Source organism: Triturus cristatus, chromosome 5_2 (assembly GCF_964204655.1).
Source record: "Triturus cristatus chromosome 5_2, aTriCri1.1, whole genome shotgun sequence".
Taxonomy (NCBI): domain Eukaryota; kingdom Metazoa; phylum Chordata; class Amphibia; order Caudata; family Salamandridae; genus Triturus; species Triturus cristatus.
Window position 1 is genome coordinate 552,876,773 of NC_140588.1, and position 22,031 is coordinate 552,898,803.

Here is a 22,031-nt window from a genome sequence, read left to right on the forward strand (position 1 = left end):
AATTATATTTATTGTTATAATCTATATGTTTATATTTTCCTATAAATATACAGAGACATATAGCTATATATACAGAGATACATATGTACAGGTTGATTTTTACATGTTTATAAGTAAATGTGATGTTGTTCCAAATAAAACTTCTAAGAACTGAATGGAAAAGAAAATTGTAAAGTTCAGATAAGTCCCACTGAAATTTGTACTCAGATCCCTGTTTTCAGAGTCCAGAGTGCTAACCATGACACCATCCACCCTCCCGTACCAGGGTGAGCTTTCCATTTTGACAGAAGAGATTTGCCTCAGGGGGCAACTTATCTTTCATTGAAAAATATTATCTCACATAAAAACCACTGTTCAACAGAGTTATAACGTTATTTGAGTCTTTTGGGCAACATCCTTCCCCAACATAGTTCAATATGCAAAAGTTTACCAGAATAGGAAAGCAATCCAATACAGTTTCTCTTTGACAGTAGAATATTAAAAACTTTGACATTTCCACATTCCTGCAGCAGTTTATGCTCCTTTCACATGGGAGGTTCCATGGTGTAATGGTTAGCACTTTGGACTTTGAATCCAATGATCCGAGTTCAAATCTCGGTGGGACCATTTTATGACTCTTGACCAAATCATTTTCTTTCAAGTGTATTCATTAATATCACATATCTAATACCGGTAGGGTGAACAATTAATTTATTGATTATACTCTAAAAGTTTATTAGATGTGAGCAAATAATAGAAATTTTACAATACCTGGAAACTAAATGGCTCAAAATAATGAGAGATTTTACAAACTCACTCTAGTTTCTCAAACTCATCACAGGGGCCTGATGCAAGACATTACTTTTTAAAATCTTACTGTTATTGTTAAGGCGAACAAGGAACTTTTTCATTGCAAAACATTCATTAAAACAAAACTTGAGGAGTCAAACTTTGTATTACGGGGACCGAAGATGTGCAGTTTGAATAATAATCTTGAAATTCAGACGTACAAAGATTTTACACACTGATTTTCAACAGTAAATCCACAACCAAAAAAGTTGAATCTTTTGAAAGACATGTCAAAGGTGTGAATCTGAAATTCACTTTTAAAGACATTCACAATGAAATGCACTGTGTAAGTCCAGCATGTTGTCAGCTAAGAAATCAGCAAAAATGAACTATCTCATTACTGGCCATATAGATGAGAAAGGAAAATAAACTCATGTTTACAATGTGGATGTGAAAGAACAGTTTCTAGGTTCAGCTTCAATATTTATGTTAATGAATAATTGATATGTTCATATTGTCTAACAGCTATCTAGACGGATAAAGCTATGTATGCATCTATACATACTTATGCGTTCATACGCATCAGTATAAAACATTGATATTATGTTTTTTCTAGACCAAATTCTAAAAAATGAGTTAAACAGTGAATCTCATAATTGTAGTAGGTCCCACCGAGATTTGAACTCGGATCGCTGGATTCAGAGTCCAGAGTGCTAACCATTACACCATGGAACCCTCCCACACAAGAGTGACTTTTCCATTGAGACAAAAGAGAGCGCATCAGTGATGGCCTTCTCTTATATTGATAAAAAGATATCTCATTTGAATGGTCATAGTGGATAGAGCTTTAATGTGATTTGATTCTTTTCAGCTATATTCTCTATAAAAGTGTTAAATATTCAAATGTTTATCTGAATATAAAAGTTATATCACAATGTTCATCTTTGCCTGTAGCATAATAAAACAGTCTACATTTCCAGACTACTGAAGCAATGTCTCTGTCTCCTGCATGGGTGGCTCCATAGAGCAATGGTTGGCAATTTGGACTTTGCATCCAATGATCCGATTTGAAACCTTGGAGGGACATTTTTTATTACTCTTGAGCTTTTCCATTTCTTCATCTTTGTTCATTGATAGCTCAAATCCAACACCAATAGGTTGAAAGAGTCAATTATTGAATGATTTCAAAATGTCCATCAGCTTGAACAAGTTACATCAATACAAACTTTAAAATACTTTGACATCAAATTTCTTCACAAAGTAGTTAGCCATTATAAAATCATATTCTGATTTTCTCAAACGCATTTCAGATGGGTGATTCACAGCATCACTTTTTTAAGCTTTCCCGCTATTGATAAGGCGAAAATAGCACATTTTGAATGAGAAGTTTTCTTCAATCAAACATAGAGGAACCCAAATGATGATCTCATTCAGCTAGTAAAAATGTTGTTTTATATTAGTATGGAAATCGTGAAAAGAAAATGTTTTTCATGCTGATTTACAACAGTTGATCTCCAATCGTAAAATATAAGCTTTTGGTCGGAGGCATCACAGGTACTGATCAAATTCTAATTTTTGAACATTGTTCACAAATCATATGATATGCTTTATATACATAAACTGTATTGTTGGATCAATACTGAGTAAAAAGTGACTATCTCAATTTCAGGACATATAAAAGAGAAAGAAGTAGAAACTCATGTTTCAAATGCTGAGAGGCAACAACTGTTCATGATTTCCACCTCCACTAATTATATTTATTGTTATAATCTATATGTTTATATTTTCCTATAAATATACAGAGACATATAGCTATATATACAGAGATACATATGTACAGGTTGATTTTTACATGTTTATAAGTAAATGTGATGTTGTTCCAAATAAAACTTCTAAGAACTGAATGGAAAAGAAAATTGTAAAGTTCAGATAAGTCCCACTGAAATTTGTACTCAGATCCCTGTTTTCAGAGTCCAGAGTGCTAACCATGACACCATCCACCCTCCCGTACCAGGGTGAGCTTTCCATTTTGACAGAAGAGATTTGCCTCAGGGGGCAACTTATCTTTCATTGAAAAATATTATCTCACATAAAAACCACTGTTCAACAGAGTTATAACGTTATTTGAGTCTTTTGGGCAACATCCTTCCCCAACATAGTTCAATATGCAAAAGTTTACCAGAATAGGAAAGCAATCCAATTCAGTTTCTCTTAGACAGTAGAATATTAAAAACTTTGACATTTCCACATTCCTGCAGCAGTTTATGCTCCTTTCACATAGGAGGTTCCATGGTGTAATGGTTAGCACTTTGGACTTTGAATCCAATGATCCGAGTTCAAATCGCGGTGGGACCATTTTATGACTCTTGACCAAATCATTTTCTTTCAAGTGTATTCATTAATATCACATATCTAATACCGGTAGGGTGAACAATTAATTTATTGATTATACTCTAAAAGTTTATTAGATGTGAGCAAATAATAGAAATTTTACAATACCTGGAAACTAAATGGCTCAAAATAATGAGAGATTTTACAAACTCACTCTAGTTTCTCAAACTCATCACAGGGGCCTGATGCAAGACATTACTTTTTAAAATCTTACTGTTATTGTTAAGGCGAACAAGGAACTTTTTCATTGCAAAACATTGATTAAAACAAAACTTGAGGAGTCAAACTTTGTATTACGGGGACCGAAGATGTGCAGTTTGAATAATAATCTTGAAATTCAGACGTACAAAGATTTTACACACTGATTTTCAACAGTAAATCCACAACCAAAAAAGTTGAATCTTTTGAAAGACATGTCAAAGGTGTGAATCTGAAATTCACTTTTAAAGACATTCACAATGAAATGCACTGTGTAAGTCCAGCATGTTGTCAGCTAAGAAATCAGCAAAAATGAACTATCTCATTACTGGCCATATAGATGAGAAAGGAAAATAAACTCATGTTTACAATGTGGATGTGAAAGAACAGTTTCTAGGTTCAGCTTCAATATTTATGTTAATGAATAATTGATATGTTCATATTGTCTAACAGCTATCTAGACGGATAAAGCTATGTATGCATCTATACATACTTATGCGTTCATACGCATCAGTATAAAACATTGATATTATGTTTTTTCTAGACCAAATTCTAAAAAATGAGTTAAACAGTGAATCTCATAATTGTAGTAGGTCCCACTGAGATTTGAACTCGGATCGCTGGATTCAGAGTCCAGAGTGCTAACCATTACACCATGGAACCCTCTCACACAAGAGTGACTTTTCCATTGAGACAAAAGAGAGCGCATCAGTGATGGCCTTCTCTTATATTGATAAAAAGATATCTCATTTGAATGGTCATAGTGGATAGAGCTTTAATGTGATTTGATTCTTTTCAGCTATATTCTCTATAAAAGTGTTAAATATTCAAATGTTTATCTGAATATAAAAGTTATATCACAATGTTCATCTTTGCCTGTAGCATAATAAAACAGTCTACATTTCCAGACTACTGAAGCAATGTCTCTGTCTCCTGCATGGGTGGCTCCATAGAGCAATGGTTGGCAATTTGGACTTTGCATCCAATGATCCGATTTGAAACCTTGGAGGGACTTTTTTTATTACTCTTGAGCTTTTCCATTTCTTCATCTTTGTTCATTGATAGCTCAAATCCAACACCAGTAGGTTGAAAGAGTCAATTATTGAATGCTTTCAAAATGTCCATCAGCTTGAACAAGTTACATCAATACAAACTTTAAAATACTTTGACATCAAATTTCTTCACAAAGTAGTTAGCCATTATAAAATCATATTCTGATTTTCTCAAACGCATTTCAGATGGGTGATTCACAGCATCACTTTTTTAAGCTTTCCCGCTATTGATAAGGCGAAAATAGCACATTTTGAATGAGAAGTTTTCTTCAATCAAACATAGAGGAACCCAAATGATGATCTCATTCAGCTAGTAAAAATGTTGTTTTATATTAGTATGGAAATCGTGAAAAGAAAATGTTTTTCATGCTGATTTACAACAGTTGATCTCCAATCGTAAAATATAAGCTTTTGGTCGGAGGCATCACAGGTACTGATCAAATTCTAATTTTTGAACATTGTTCACAAATCATATGATATGCTTTATATACATAAACTGTATTGTTGGATCAATAATGAGTAAAAAGTGACTATCTCAATTTCAGGACATATAAAAGAGAAAGAAGTAGAAACTCATGTTTCAAATGCTGAGAGGCAACAACTGTTCATGATTTTCACCTCCACTAATTATATTTATTGTTATAATCTATATGTTTATATTTTCCTATAAATATACAGAGACATATAGCTATATATACAGAGATACATATGTACAGGTTGATTTTTACATGTTTATAAGTAAATGTGATGTTGTTCCAAATAAAACTTCTAAGAACTGAATGGAAAAGAAAATTGTAAAGTTCAGATAAGTCCCACTGAGATTTGTACTCAGATCCCTGTTTTCAGAGTCCAGAGTGCTAACCATGACACCATCCACCCTCCCGTACAAGGGTGAGCTTTCCATTTTGACAGAAGAGATTTGCCTCAGGGGGCAACTTATCTTTCATTGAAAAATATTATCTCACATAAAAACCACTGTTCAACAGAGTTATAACGTTATTTGAGTCTTTTGGGCAACATCCTTCCCCAACATAGTTCAATATGCAAAAGTTTACCAGAATAGGAAAGCAATCCAATTCAGTTTCTCTTAGACAGTAGAATATTAAAAACTTTGACATTTCCACATTCCTGCAGCAGTTTATGCTCCTTTCACATAGGAGGTTCCATGGTGTAATGGTTAGCACTTTGGACTTTGAATCCAATGATCCGAGTTCAAATCGCGGTGGGACCATTTTATGACTCTTGACCAAATCATTTTCTTTCAAGTGTATTCATTAATATCACATATCTAATACCGGTAGGGTGAACAATTAATTTATTGATTATACTCTAAAAGTTTATTAGATGTGAGCAAATAATAGAAATTTTTCAATACCTGGAAACTAAATGGCTCAAAATAATGAGAGATTTTACAAACTCACTCTGGTTTCTCAAACTCATCACAGGGGCCTGATGCAAGACATTACTTTTTAAAATCTTACTGTTATTGTTAAGGCGAACAAGGAACTTTTTCATTGCAAAACATTGATTAAAACAAAACTTGAGGAGTCAAACTTTGTATTACGGGGACCGAAGATGTGCAGTTTGAATAATAATCTTGAAATTCAGACGTACAAAGATTTTACACACTGATTTTCAACAGTAAATCCACAACCAAAAAAGTTGAATCTTTTGAAAGACATGTCAAAGGTGTGAATCTGAAATTCACTTTTAAAGACATTCACAATGAAATGCACTGTGTAAGTCCAGCATGTTGTCAGCTAAGAAATCAGCAAAAATGAACTATCTCATTACTGGCCATATAGATGAGAAAGGAAAATAAACTCATGTTTACAATGTGGATGTGAAAGAACAGTTTCTAGGTTCAGCTTCAATATTTATGTTAATGAATAATTGATATGTTCATATTGTCTAACAGCTATCTAGACGGATAAAGCTATGTATGCATCTATACATACTTATGCGTTCATACGCATCAGTATAAAACATTGATATTATGTTTTTTCTAGACCAAATTCTAAAAAATGAGTTAAACAGTGAATCTCATAATTGTAGTAGGTCCCACCGAGATTTGAACTCGGATCGCTGGATTCAGAGTCCAGAGTGCTAACCATTACACCATGGAACCCTCTCACACAAGAGTGACTTTTCCATTGAGACAAAAGAGAGCGCATCAGTGATGGCCTTCTCTTATATTGATAAAAAGATATCTCATTTGAATGGTCATAGTGGATAGAGCTTTAATGTGATTTGATTCTTTTCAGCTATATTCTCTATAAAAGTGTTAAATATTCAAATGTTTATCTGAATATAAAAGTTATATCACAATGTTCATCTTTGCCTGTAGCATAATAAAACAGTCTACATTTCCAGACTACTGAAGCAATGTCTCTGTCTCCTGCATGGGTGGCTCCATAGAGCAATGGTTGGCAATTTGGACTTTGCATCCAATGATCCGATTTGAAACCTTGGAGGGACATTTTTTATTACTCTTGAGCTTTTCCATTTCTTCATCTTTGTTCATTGATAGCTCAAATCCAACACCAATAGGTTGAAAGAGTCAATTATTGAATGATTTCAAAATGTCCATCAGCTTGAACAAGTTACATCAATACAAACTTTAAAATACTTTGACATCAAATTTCTTCACAAAGTAGTTAGCCATTATAAAATCATATTCTGATTTTCTCAAACGCATTTCAGATGGGTGATTCACAGCATCACTTTTTTAAGCTTTCCCGCTATTGATAAGGCGAAAATAGCACATTTTGAATGAGAAGTTTTCTTCAATCAAACATAGAGGAACCCAAATGATGATCTCATTCAGCTAGTAAAAATGTTGTTTTATATTAGTATGGAAATCGTGAAAAGAAAATGTTTTTCATGCTGATTTACAACAGTTGATCTCCAATCGTAAAATATAAGCTTTTGGTCGGAGGCATCACAGGTACTGATCAAATTCTAATTTTTGAACATTGTTCACAAATCATATGATATGCTTTATATACATAAACTGTATTGTTGGATCAATACTGAGTAAAAAGTGACTATCTCAATTTCAGGACATATAAAAGAGAAAGAAGTAGAAACTCATGTTTCAAATGCTGAGAGGCAACAACTGTTCATGATTTCCACCTCCACTAATTATATTTATTGTTATAATCTATATGTTTATATTTTCCTATAAATATACAGAGACATATAGCTATATATACAGAGATACATATGTACAGGTTGATTTTTACATGTTTATAAGTAAATGTGATGTTGTTCCAAATAAAACTTCTAAGAACTGAATGGAAAAGAAAATTGTAAAGTTCAGATAAGTCCCACTGAAATTTGTACTCAGATCCCTGTTTTCAGAGTCCAGAGTGCTAACCATGACACCATCCACCCTCCCGTACCAGGGTGAGCTTTCCATTTTGACAGAAGAGATTTGCCTCAGGGGGCAACTTATCTTTCATTGAAAAATATTATCTCACATAAAAACCACTGTTCAACAGAGTTATAACGTTATTTGAGTCTTTTGGGCAACATCCTTCCCCAACATAGTTCAATATGCAAAAGTTTACCAGAATAGGAAAGCAATCCAATTCAGTTTCTCTTAGACAGTAGAATATTAAAAACTTTGACATTTCCACATTCCTGCAGCAGTTTATGCTCCTTTCACATAGGAGGTTCCATGGTGTAATGGTTAGCACTTTGGACTTTGAATCCAATGATCCGAGTTCAAATCGCGGTGGGACCATTTTATGACTCTTGACCAAATCATTTTCTTTCAAGTGTATTCATTAATATCACATATCTAATACCGGTAGGGTGAACAATTAATTTATTGATTATACTCTAAAAGTTTATTAGATGTGAGCAAATAATAGAAATTTTACAATACCTGGAAACTAAATGGCTCAAAATAATGAGAGATTTTACAAACTCACTCTAGTTTCTCAAACTCATCACAGGGGCCTGATGCAAGACATTACTTTTTAAAATCTTACTGTTATTGTTAAGGCGAACAAGGAACTTTTTCATTGCAAAACATTGATTAAAACAAAACTTGAGGAGTCAAACTTTGTATTACGGGGACCGAAGATGTGCAGTTTGAATAATAATCTTGAAATTCAGACGTACAAAGATTTTACACACTGATTTTCAACAGTAAATCCACAACCAAAAAAGTTGAATCTTTTGAAAGACATGTCAAAGGTGTGAATCTGAAATTCACTTTTAAAGACATTCACAATGAAATGCACTGTGTAAGTCCAGCATGTTGTCAGCTAAGAAATCAGCAAAAATGAACTATCTCATTACTGGCCATATAGATGAGAAAGGAAAATAAACTCATGTTTACAATGTGGATGTGAAAGAACAGTTTCTAGGTTCAGCTTCAATATTTATGTTAATGAATAATTGATATGTTCATATTGTCTAACAGCTATCTAGACGGATAAAGCTATGTATGCATCTATACATACTTATGCGTTCATACGCATCAGTATAAAACATTGATATTATGTTTTTTCTAGACCAAATTCTAAAAAATGAGTTAAACAGTGAATCTCATAATTGTAGTAGGTCCCACTGAGATTTGAACTCGGATCGCTGGATTCAGAGTCCAGAGTGCTAACCATTACACCATGGAACCCTCTCACACAAGAGTGACTTTTCCATTGAGACAAAAGAGAGCGCATCAGTGATGGCCTTCTCTTATATTGATAAAAAGATATCTCATTTGAATGGTCATAGTGGATAGAGCTTTAATGTGATTTGATTCTTTTCAGCTATATTCTCTATAAAAGTGTTAAATATTCAAATGTTTATCTGAATATAAAAGTTATATCACAATGTTCATCTTTGCCTGTAGCATAATAAAACAGTCTACATTTCCAGACTACTGAAGCAATGTCTCTGTCTCCTGCATGGGTGGCTCCATAGAGCAATGGTTGGCAATTTGGACTTTGCATCCAATGATCCGATTTGAAACCTTGGAGGGACTTTTTTTATTACTCTTGAGCTTTTCCATTTCTTCATCTTTGTTCATTGATAGCTCAAATCCAACACCAGTAGGTTGAAAGAGTCAATTATTGAATGCTTTCAAAATGTCCATCAGCTTGAACAAGTTACATCAATACAAACTTTAAAATACTTTGACATCAAATTTCTTCACAAAGTAGTTAGCCATTATAAAATCATATTCTGATTTTCTCAAACGCATTTCAGATGGGTGATTCACAGCATCACTTTTTTAAGCTTTCCCGCTATTGATAAGGCGAAAATAGCACATTTTGAATGAGAAGTTTTCTTCAATCAAACATAGAGGAACCCAAATGATGATCTCATTCAGCTAGTAAAAATGTTGTTTTATATTAGTATGGAAATCGTGAAAAGAAAATGTTTTTCATGCTGATTTACAACAGTTGATCTCCAATCGTAAAATATAAGCTTTTGGTCGGAGGCATCACAGGTACTGATCAAATTCTAATTTTTGAACATTGTTCACAAATCATATGATATGCTTTATATACATAAACTGTATTGTTGGATCAATAATGAGTAAAAAGTGACTATCTCAATTTCAGGACATATAAAAGAGAAAGAAGTAGAAACTCATGTTTCAAATGCTGAGAGGCAACAACTGTTCATGATTTTCACCTCCACTAATTATATTTATTGTTATAATCTATATGTTTATATTTTCCTATAAATATACAGAGACATATAGCTATATATACAGAGATACATATGTACAGGTTGATTTTTACATGTTTATAAGTAAATGTGATGTTGTTCCAAATAAAACTTCTAAGAACTGAATGGAAAAGAAAATTGTAAAGTTCAGATAAGTCCCACTGAGATTTGTACTCAGATCCCTGTTTTCAGAGTCCAGAGTGCTAACCATGACACCATCCACCCTCCCGTACAAGGGTGAGCTTTCCATTTTGACAGAAGAGATTTGCCTCAGGGGGCAACTTATCTTTCATTGAAAAATATTATCTCACATAAAAACCACTGTTCAACAGAGTTATAACGTTATTTGAGTCTTTTGGGCAACATCCTTCCCCAACATAGTTCAATATGCAAAAGTTTACCAGAATAGGAAAGCAATCCAATTCAGTTTCTCTTAGACAGTAGAATATTAAAAACTTTGACATTTCCACATTCCTGCAGCAGTTTATGCTCCTTTCACATAGGAGGTTCCATGGTGTAATGGTTAGCACTTTGGACTTTGAATCCAATGATCCGAGTTCAAATCGCGGTGGGACCATTTTATGACTCTTGACCAAATCATTTTCTTTCAAGTGTATTCATTAATATCACATATCTAATACCGGTAGGGTGAACAATTAATTTATTGATTATACTCTAAAAGTTTATTAGATGTGAGCAAATAATAGAAATTTTTCAATACCTGGAAACTAAATGGCTCAAAATAATGAGAGATTTTACAAACTCACTCTGGTTTCTCAAACTCATCACAGGGGCCTGATGCAAGACATTACTTTTTAAAATCTTACTGTTATTGTTAAGGCGAACAAGGAACTTTTTCATTGCAAAACATTCATTAAAACAAAACTTGAGGAGTCAAACTTTGTATTACGGGGACCGAAGATGTGCAGTTTGAATAATAATCTTGAAATTCAGACGTACAAAGATTTTACACACTGATTTTCAACAGTAAATCCACAACCAAAAAAGTTGAATCTTTTGAAAGACATGTCAAAGGTGTGAATCTGAAATTCACTTTTAAAGACATTCACAATGAAATGCACTGTGTAAGTCCAGCATGTTGTCAGCTAAGAAATCAGCAAAAATGAACTATCTCATTACTGGCCATATAGATGAGAAAGGAAAATAAACTCATGTTTACAATGTGGATGTGAAAGAACAGTTTCTAGGTTCAGCTTCAATATTTATGTTAATGAATAATTGATATGTTCATATTGTCTAACAGCTATCTAGACGGATAAAGCTATGTATGCATCTATACATACTTATGCGTTCATACGCATCAGTATAAAACATTGATATTATGTTTTTTCTAGACCAAATTCTAAAAAATGAGTTAAACAGTGAATCTCATAATTGTAGTAGGTCCCACCGAGATTTGAACTCGGATCGCTGGATTCAGAGTCCAGAGTGCTAACCATTACACCATGGAACCCTCTCACACAAGAGTGACTTTTCCATTGAGACAAAAGAGAGCGCATCAGTGATGGCCTTCTCTTATATTGATAAAAAGATATCTCATTTGAATGGTCATAGTGGATAGAGCTTTAATGTGATTTGATTCTTTTCAGCTATATTCTCTATAAAAGTGTTAAATATTCAAATGTTTATCTGAATATAAAAGTTATATCACAATGTTCATCTTTGCCTGTAGCATAATAAAACAGTCTACATTTCCAGACTACTGAAGCAATGTCTCTGTCTCCTGCATGGGTGGCTCCATAGAGCAATGGTTGGCAATTTGGACTTTGCATCCAATGATCCGATTTGAAACCTTGGAGGGACATTTTTTATTACTCTTGAGCTTTTCCATTTCTTCATCTTTGTTCATTGATAGCTCAAATCCAACACCAGTAGGTTGAAAGAGTCAATTATTGAATGCTTTCAAAATGTCCATCAGCTTGAACAAGTTACATCAATACAAACTTTAAAATACTTTGACATCAAATTTCTTCACAAAGTAGTTAGCCATTATAAAATCATATTCTGATTTTCTCAAACGCATTTCAGATGGGTGATTCACAGCATCACTTTTTTAAGCTTTCCCGCTATTGATAAGGCGAAAATAGCACATTTTGAATGAGAAGTTTTCTTCAATCAAACATAGAGGAACCCAAATGATGATCTCATTCAGCTAGTAAAAATGTTGTTTTATATTAGTATGGAAATCGTGAAAAGAAAATGTTTTTCATGCTGATTTACAACAGTTGATCTCCAATCGTAAAATATAAGCTTTTGGTCGGAGGCATCACAGGTACTGATCAAATTCTAATTTTTGAACATTGTTCACAAATCATATGATATGCTTTATATACATAAACTGTATTGTTGGATCAATACTGAGTAAAAAGTGACTATCTCAATTTTAGGACATATAAAAGAGAAAGAAGTAGAAACTCATGTTTCAAATGCTGAGAGGCAACAACTGTTCATGATTTCCACCTCCACTAATTATATTTATTGTTATAATCTATATGTTTATATTTTCCTATAAATATACAGAGACATATAGCTATATATACAGAGATACATATGTTCAGGTTGATTTTTACATGTTTATAAGTAAATGTGATGTTGTTCCAAATAAAACTTCTAAGAACTGAATGGAAAAGAAAATTGTAAAGTTCAGATAAGTCCCACTGAAATTTGTACTCAGATCCCTGTTTTCAGAGTCCAGAGTGCTAACCATGACACCATCCACCCTCCCGTACCAGGGTGAGCTTTCCATTTTGACAGAAGAGATTTGCCTCAGGGGGCAACTTATCTTTCATTGAAAAATATTATCTCACATAAAAACCACTGTTCAACAGAGTTATAACGTTATTTGAGTCTTTTGGGCAACATCCTTCCCCAACATAGTTCAATATACAAAAGTTTACCAGAATAGGAAAGCAATCCAATACAGTTTCTCTTTGACAGTAGAATATTAAAAACTTTGACATTTCCACATTCCTGCAGCAGTTTATGCTCCTTTCACATGGGAGGTTCCATGGTGTAATGGTTAGCACTTTGGACTTTGAATCCAATGATCCGAGTTCAAATCTCGGTGGGACCATTTTATGACTCTTGACCAAATCATTTTCTTTCAAGTGTATTCATTAATATCACATATCTAATACCGGTAGGGTGAACAATTAATTTATTGATTATACTCTAAAAGTTTATTAGATGTGAGCAAATAATAGAAATTTTACAATACCTGGAAACTAAATGGCTCAAAATAATGAGAGATTTTACAAACTCACTCTAGTTTCTCAAACTCATCACAGGGGCCTGATGCAAGACATTACTTTTTAAAATCTTACTGTTATTGTTAAGGCGAACAAGGAACTTTTTCATTGCAAAACATTCATTAAAACAAAACTTGAGGAGTCAAACTTTGTATTACGGGGACCGAAGATGTGCAGTTTGAATAATAATCTTGAAATTCAGACGTACAAAGATTTTACACACTGATTTTCAACAGTAAATCCACAACCAAAAAAGTTGAATCTTTTGAAAGACATGTCAAAGGTGTGAATCTGAAATTCACTTTTAAAGACATTCACAATGAAATGCACTGTGTAAGTCCAGCATGTTGTCAGCTAAGAAATCAGCAAAAATGAACTATCTCATTACTGGCCATATAGATGAGAAAGGAAAATAAACTCATGTTTACAATGTGGATGTGAAAGAACAGTTTCTAGGTTCAGCTTCAATATTTATGTTAATGAATAATTGATATGTTCATATTGTCTAACAGCTATCTAGACGGATAAAGCTATGTATGCATCTATACATACTTATGCGTTCATACGCATCAGTATAAAACATTGATATTATGTTTTTTCTAGACCAAATTCTAAAAAATGAGTTAAACAGTGAATCTCATAATTGTAGTAGGTCCCACCGAGATTTGAACTCGGATCGCTGGATTCAGAGTCCAGAGTGCTAACCATTACACCATGGAACCCTCTCACACAAGAGTGACTTTTCCATTGAGACAAAAGAGAGCGCATCAGTGATGGCCTTCTCTTATATTGATAAAAAGATATCTCATTTGAATGGTCATAGTGGATAGAGCTTTAATGTGATTTGATTCTTTTCAGCTATATTCTCTATAAAAGTGTTAAATATTCAAATGTTTATCTGAATATAAAAGTTATATCACAATGTTCATCTTTGCCTGTAGCATAATAAAACAGTCTACATTTCCAGACTACTGAAGCAATGTCTCTGTCTCCTGCATGGGTGGCTCCATAGAGCAATGGTTGGCAATTTGGACTTTGCATCCAATGATCCGATTTGAAACCTTGGAGGGACATTTTTTATTACTCTTGAGCTTTTCCATTTCTTCATCTTTGTTCATTGATAGCTCAAATCCAACACCAATAGGTTGAAAGAGTCAATTATTGAATGATTTCAAAATGTCCATCAGCTTGAACAAGTTACATCAATACAAACTTTAAAATACTTTGACATCAAATTTCTTCACAAAGTAGTTAGCCATTATAAAATCATATTCTGATTTTCTCAAACGCATTTCAGATGGGTGATTCACAGCATCACTTTTTTAAGCTTTCCCGCTATTGATAAGGCGAAAATAGCACATTTTGAATGAGAAGTTTTCTTCAATCAAACATAGAGGAACCCAAATGATGATCTCATTCAGCTAGTAAAAATGTTGTTTTATATTAGTATGGAAATCGTGAAAAGAAAATGTTTTTCATGCTGATTTACAACAGTTGATCTCCAATCGTAAAATATAAGCTTTTGGTCGGAGGCATCACAGGTACTGATCAAATTCTAATTTTTGAACATTGTTCACAAATCATATGATATGCTTTATATACATAAACTGTATTGTTGGATCAATACTGAGTAAAAAGTGACTATCTCAATTTCAGGACATATAAAAGAGAAAGAAGTAGAAACTCATGTTTCAAATGCTGAGAGGCAACAACTGTTCATGATTTCCACCTCCACTAATTATATTTATTGTTATAATCTATATGTTTATATTTTCCTATAAATATACAGAGACATATAGCTATATATACAGAGATACATATGTACAGGTTGATTTTTACATGTTTATAAGTAAATGTGATGTTGTTCCAAATAAAACTTCTAAGAACTGAATGGAAAAGAAAATTGTAAAGTTCAGATAAGTCCCACTGAAATTTGTACTCAGATCCCTGTTTTCAGAGTCCAGAGTGCTAACCATGACACCATCCACCCTCCCGTACCAGGGTGAGCTTTCCATTTTGACAGAAGAGATTTGCCTCAGGGGGCAACTTATCTTTCATTGAAAAATATTATCTCACATAAAAACCACTGTTCAACAGAGTTATAACGTTATTTGAGTCTTTTGGGCAACATCCTTCCCCAACATAGTTCAATATGCAAAAGTTTACCAGAATAGGAAAGCAATCCAATTCAGTTTCTCTTAGACAGTAGAATATTAAAAACTTTGACATTTCCACATTCCTGCAGCAGTTTATGCTCCTTTCACATAGGAGGTTCCATGGTGTAATGGTTAGCACTTTGGACTTTGAATCCAATGATCCGAGTTCAAATCGCGGTGGGACCATTTTATGACTCTTGACCAAATCATTTTCTTTCAAGTGTATTCATTAATATCACATATCTAATACCGGTAGGGTGAACAATTAATTTATTGATTATACTCTAAAAGTTTATTAGATGTGAGCAAATAATAGAAATTTTACAATACCTGGAAACTAAATGGCTCAAAATAATGAGAGATTTTACAAACTCACTCTAGTTTCTCAAACTCATCACAGGGGCCTGATGCAAGACATTACTTTTTAAAATCTTACTGTTATTGTTAAGGCGAACAAGGAACTTTTTCATTGCAAAACATTGATTAAAACAAAACTTGAGGAGTCAAACTTTGTATTACGGGGACCGAAGATGTGCAGTTTGAATAATAATCTTGAAATTCAGACGTACAAAGATTTTACACACTGATTTTCAACAGTAAATCCACAACCAAAAAAGTTGAATCTTTTGAAAGACATGTCAAAGGTGTGAATCTGAAATTCACTTTTAAAGACATTCACAATGAAATGCACTGTGTAAGTCCAGCATGTTGTCAGCTAAGAAATCAGCAAAAATGAACTATCTCATTACTGGCCATATAGATGAGAAAGGAAAATAAACTCATGTTTACAATGTGGATGTGAAAGAACAGTTTCTAGGTTCAGCTTCAATATTTATGTTAATGAATAATTGATATGTTCATATTGTCTAACAGCTATCTAGACGGATAAAGCTATGTATGCATCTATACATACTTATGCGTTCATACGCATCAGTATAAAACATTGATATTATGTTTTTTCTAGACCAAATTCTAAAAAATGAGTTAAACAGTGAATCTCATAATTGTAGTAGGTCCCACTGAGATTTGAACTCGGATCGCTGGATTCAGAGTCCAGAGTGCTAACCATTACACCATGGAACCCTCTCACACAAGAGTGACTTTTCCATTGAGACAAAAGAGAGCGCATCAGTGATGGCCTTCTCTTATATTGATAAAAAGATATCTCATTTGAATGGTCATAGTGGATAGAGCTTTAATGTGATTTGATTCTTTTCAGCTATATTCTCTATAAAAGTGTTAAATATTCAAATGTTTATCTGAATATAAAAGTTATATCACAATGTTCATCTTTGCCTGTAGCATAATAAAACAGTCTACATTTCCAGACTACTGAAGCAATGTCTCTGTCTCCTGCATGGGTGGCTCCATAGAGCAATGGTTGGCAATTTGGACTTTGCATCCAATGATCCGATTTGAAACCTTGGAGGGACTTTTTTTATTACTCTTGAGCTTTTCCATTTCTTCATCTTTGTTCATTGATAGCTCAAATCCAACACCAGTAGGTTGAAAGAGTCAATTATTGAATGCTTTCAAAATGTCCATCAGCTTGAACAAGTTACATCAATACAAACTTTAAAATACTTTGACATCAAATTTCTTCACAAAGTAGTTAGCCATTATAAAATCATATTCTGATTTTCTCAAACGCATTTCAGATGGGTGATTCACAGCATCACTTTTTTAAGCTTTCCCGCTATTGATAAGGCGAAAATAGCACATTTTGAATGAGAAGTTTTCTTCAATCAAACATAGAGGAACCCAAATGATGATCTCATTCAGCTAGTAAAAATGTTGTTTTATATTAGTATGGAAATCGTGAAAAGAAAATGTTTTTCATGCTGATTTACAACAGTTGATCTCCAATCGTAAAATATAAGCTTTTGGTCGGAGGCATCACAGGTACTGATCAAATTCTAATTTTTGAACATTGTTCACAAATCATATGATATGCTTTATATACATAAACTGTATTGTTGGATCAATAATGAGTAAAAAGTGACTATCTCAATTTCAGGACATATAAAAGAGAAAGAAGTAGAAACTCATGTTTCAAATGCTGAGAGGCAACAACTGTTCATGATTTTCACCTCCACTAATTATATTTATTGTTATAATCTATATGTTTATATTTTCCTATAAATATACAGAGACATATAGCTATATATACAGAGATACATATGTACAGGTTGATTTTTACATGTTTATAAGTAAATGTGATGTTGTTCCAAATAAAACTTCTAAGAACTGAATGGAAAAGAAAATTGTAAAGTTCAGATAAGTCCCACTGAGATTTGTACTCAGATCCCTGTTTTCAGAGTCCAGAGTGCTAACCATGACACCATCCACCCTCCCGTACAAGGGTGAGCTTTCCATTTTGACAGAAGAGATTTGCCTCAGGGGGCAACTTATCTTTCATTGAAAAATATTATCTCACATAAAAACCACTGTTCAACAGAGTTATAACGTTATTTGAGTCTTTTGGGCAACATCCTTCCCCAACATAGTTCAATATGCAAAAGTTTACCAGAATAGGAAAGCAATCCAATTCAGTTTCTCTTAGACAGTAGAATATTAAAAACTTTGACATTTCCACATTCCTGCAGCAGTTTATGCTCCTTTCACATAGGAGGTTCCATGGTGTAATGGTTAGCACTTTGGACTTTGAATCCAATGATCCGAGTTCAAATCGCGGTGGGACCATTTTATGACTCTTGACCAAATCATTTTCTTTCAAGTGTATTCATTAATATCACATATCTAATACCGGTAGGGTGAACAATTAATTTATTGATTATACTCTAAAAGTTTATTAGATGTGAGCAAATAATAGAAATTTTTCAATACCTGGAAACTAAATGGCTCAAAATAATGAGAGATTTTACAAACTCACTCTGGTTTCTCAAACTCATCACAGGGGCCTGATGCAAGACATTACTTTTTAAAATCTTACTGTTATTGTTAAGGCGAACAAGGAACTTTTTCATTGCAAAACATTGATTAAAACAAAACTTGAGGAGTCAAACTTTGTATTACGGGGACCGAAGATGTGCAGTTTGAATAATAATCTTGAAATTCAGACGTACAAAGATTTTACACACTGATTTTCAACAGTAAATCCACAACCAAAAAAGTTGAATCTTTTGAAAGACATGTCAAAGGTGTGAATCTGAAATTCACTTTTAAAGACATTCACAATGAAATGCACTGTGTAAGTCCAGCATGTTGTCAGCTAAGAAATCAGCAAAAATGAACTATCTCATTACTGGCCATATAGATGAGAAAGGAAAATAAACTCATGTTTACAATGTGGATGTGAAAGAACAGTTTCTAGGTTCAGCTTCAATATTTATGTTAATGAATAATTGATATGTTCATATTGTCTAACAGCTATCTAGACGGATAAAGCTATGTATGCATCTATACATACTTATGCGTTCATACGCATCAGTATAAAACATTGATATTATGTTTTTTCTAGACCAAATTCTAAAAAATGAGTTAAACAGTGAATCTCATAATTGTAGTAGGTCCCACCGAGATTTGAACTCGGATCGCTGGATTCAGAGTCCAGAGTGCTAACCATTACACCATGGAACCCTCTCACACAAGAGTGACTTTTCCATTGAGACAAAAGAGAGCGCATCAGTGATGGCCTTCTCTTATATTGATAAAAAGATATCTCATTTGAATGGTCATAGTGGATAGAGCTTTAATGTGATTTGATTCTTTTCAGCTATATTCTCTATAAAAGTGTTAAATATTCAAATGTTTATCTGAATATAAAAGTTATATCACAATGTTCATCTTTGCCTGTAGCATAATAAAACAGTCTACATTTCCAGACTACTGAAGCAATGTCTCTGTCTCCTGCATGGGTGGCTCCATAGAGCAATGGTTGGCAATTTGGACTTTGCATCCAATGATCCGATTTGAAACCTTGGAGGGACATTTTTTATTACTCTTGAGCTTTTCCATTTCTTCATCTTTGTTCATTGATAGCTCAAATCCAACACCAATAGGTTGAAAGAGTCAATTATTGAATGATTTCAAAATGTCCATCAGCTTGAACAAGTTACATCAATACAAACTTTAAAATACTTTGACATCAAATTTCTTCACAAAGTAGTTAGCCATTATAAAATCATATTCTGATTTTCTCAAACGCATTTCAGATGGGTGATTCACAGCATCACTTTTTTAAGCTTTCCCGCTATTGATAAGGCGAAAATAGCACATTTTGAATGAGAAGTTTTCTTCAATCAAACATAGAGGAACCCAAATGATGATCTCATTCAGCTAGTAAAAATGTTGTTTTATATTAGTATGGAAATCGTGAAAAGAAAATGTTTTTCATGCTGATTTACAACAGTTGATCTCCAATCGTAAAATATAAGCTTTTGGTCGGAGGCATCACAGGTACTGATCAAATTCTAATTTTTGAACATTGTTCACAAATCATATGATATGCTTTATATACATAAACTGTATTGTTGGATCAATACTGAGTAAAAAGTGACTATCTCAATTTCAGGACATATAAAAGAGAAAGAAGTAGAAACTCATGTTTCAAATGCTGAGAGGCAACAACTGTTCATGATTTTCACCTCCACTAATTATATTTATTGTTATAATCTATATGTTTATATTTTCCTATAAATATACAGAGACATATAGCTATATATACAGAGATACATATGTACAGGTTGATTTTTACATGTTTATAAGTAAATGTGATGTTGTTCCAAATAAAACTTCTAAGAACTGAATGGAAAAGAAAATTGTAAAGTTCAGATAAGTCCCACTGAGATTTGTACTCAGATCCCTGTTTTCAGAGTCCAGAGTGCTAACCATGACACCATCCACCCTCCCGTACAAGGGTGAGCTTTCCATTTTGACAGAAGAGATTTGCCTCAGGGGGCAACTTATCTTTCATTGAAAAATATTATCTCACATAAAAACCACTGTTCAACAGAGTTATAACGTTATTTGAGTCTTTTGGGCAACATCCTTCCCCAACATAGTTCAATATGCAAAAGTTTACCAGAATAGGAAAGCAATCCAATTCAGTTTCTCTTAGACAGTAGAATATTAAAAACTTTGACATTTCCACATTCCTGCAGCAGTTTATGCTCCTTTCACATAGGAGGTTCCATGGTGTAATGGTTAGCACTTTGTACTTTGAATCCAATGATCCGAGTTCAAATCGCGGTGGGACCATTTTATGACTCTTGACCAAATCATTTTCTTTCAAGTGTATTCATTAATATCACATATCTAATACCGGTAGGGTGAACAATTAATTTATTGATTATACTCTAAAAGTTTATTAGATGTGAGCAAATAATAGAAATTTTACAATACCTGGAAACTAAATGGCTCAAAATAATGAGAGATTTTACAAACTCACTCTGGTTTCTCAAACTCATCACAGGGGCCTGATGCAAGACATTACTTTTTAAAATCTTACTGTTATTGTTAAGGCGAACAAGGAACTTTTTCATTGCAAAACATTCATTAAAACAAAACTTGAGGAGTCAAACTTTGTATTACGGGGACCGAAGATGTGCAGTTTGAATAATAATCTTGAAATTCAGACGTACAAAGATTTTACACACTGATTTTCAACAGTAAATCCACAACCAAAAAAGTTGAATCTTTTGAAAGACATGTCAAAGGTGTGAATCTGAAATTCACTTTTAAAGACATTCACAATGAAATGCACTGTGTAAGTCCAGCATGTTGTCAGCTAAGAAATCAGCAAAAATGAACTATCTCATTACTGGCCATATAGATGAGAAAGGAAAATAAACTCATGTTTACAATGTGGATGTGAAAGAACAGTTTCTAGGTTCAGCTTCAATATTTATGTTAATGAATAATTGATATGTTCATATTGTCTAACAGCTATCTAGACGGATAAAGCTATGTATGCATCTATACATACTTATGCGTTCATACGCATCAGTATAAAACATTGATATTATGTTTTTTCTAGACCAAATTCTAAAAAATGAGTTAAACAGTGAATCTCATAATTGTAGTAGGTCCCACCGAGATTTGAACTCGGATCGTTGGATTCAGAGTCCAGAGTGCTAACCATTACACCATGGAACCCTCTCACACAAGAGTGACTTTTCCATTGAGACAAAAGAGAGCGCATCAGTGATGGCCTTCTCTTATATTGATAAAAAGATATCTCATTTGAATGGTCATAGTGGATAGAGCTTTAATGTGATTTGATTCTTTTCAGCTATATTCTCTATAAAAGTGTTAAATATTCAAATGTTTATTTGAATATAAAAGTTATATCACACTGTTCATCTTTGCCTGTAGCATAATAAAACAGTCTACATTTCCAGACTACTGAAGCAATGTCTCTGTCTCCTGCATGGGTGGCTCCATAGAGCAATGGTTGGCAATTTGGACTTTGCATCCAATGATCCGATTTGAAACCTTGGAGGGACATTTTTTATTACTCTTGAGCTTTTCCATTTCTTCATCTTTGT

General features: G+C 33.4%; 8 non-coding genes across 8 annotated transcripts; 2 read left to right on the plus strand and 6 right to left on the minus strand.

Moving 5' to 3' along the window:
* The first annotated feature begins 534 nt into the window (after nucleotides 1-534).
* TRNAQ-UUG (transfer RNA glutamine (anticodon UUG)) lies at nucleotides 535-606 on the plus strand. The gene has a single exon. It is a non-coding gene; the product is annotated as a tRNA-Gln (tRNA).
* An 825-nt stretch (nucleotides 607-1,431) lies between these two features.
* Nucleotides 1,432-1,503, minus strand: TRNAQ-CUG (transfer RNA glutamine (anticodon CUG)). The gene has a single exon. It is a non-coding gene; the product is annotated as a tRNA-Gln (tRNA).
* Nucleotides 1,504-6,465: 4,962 nt separating this feature from the next.
* On the minus strand, nucleotides 6,466-6,537 carry TRNAQ-CUG (transfer RNA glutamine (anticodon CUG)). The gene has a single exon. It is a non-coding gene; the product is annotated as a tRNA-Gln (tRNA).
* Nucleotides 6,538-11,499: 4,962 nt separating this feature from the next.
* Nucleotides 11,500-11,571, minus strand: TRNAQ-CUG (transfer RNA glutamine (anticodon CUG)). The gene has a single exon. It is a non-coding gene; the product is annotated as a tRNA-Gln (tRNA).
* Nucleotides 11,572-13,119: 1,548 nt separating this feature from the next.
* TRNAQ-UUG (transfer RNA glutamine (anticodon UUG)) lies at nucleotides 13,120-13,191 on the plus strand. Its single transcript has one exon. It is a non-coding gene; the product is annotated as a tRNA-Gln (tRNA).
* Nucleotides 13,192-14,016: 825 nt separating this feature from the next.
* TRNAQ-CUG (transfer RNA glutamine (anticodon CUG)) lies at nucleotides 14,017-14,088 on the minus strand. The gene has a single exon. It is a non-coding gene; the product is annotated as a tRNA-Gln (tRNA).
* A 4,962-nt stretch (nucleotides 14,089-19,050) lies between these two features.
* On the minus strand, nucleotides 19,051-19,122 carry TRNAQ-CUG (transfer RNA glutamine (anticodon CUG)). Its single transcript has one exon. It is a non-coding gene; the product is annotated as a tRNA-Gln (tRNA).
* Nucleotides 19,123-21,567: 2,445 nt separating this feature from the next.
* Nucleotides 21,568-21,639, minus strand: TRNAQ-CUG (transfer RNA glutamine (anticodon CUG)). The gene has a single exon. It is a non-coding gene; the product is annotated as a tRNA-Gln (tRNA).
* Nucleotides 21,640-22,031: the final 392 nt, after the last annotated feature.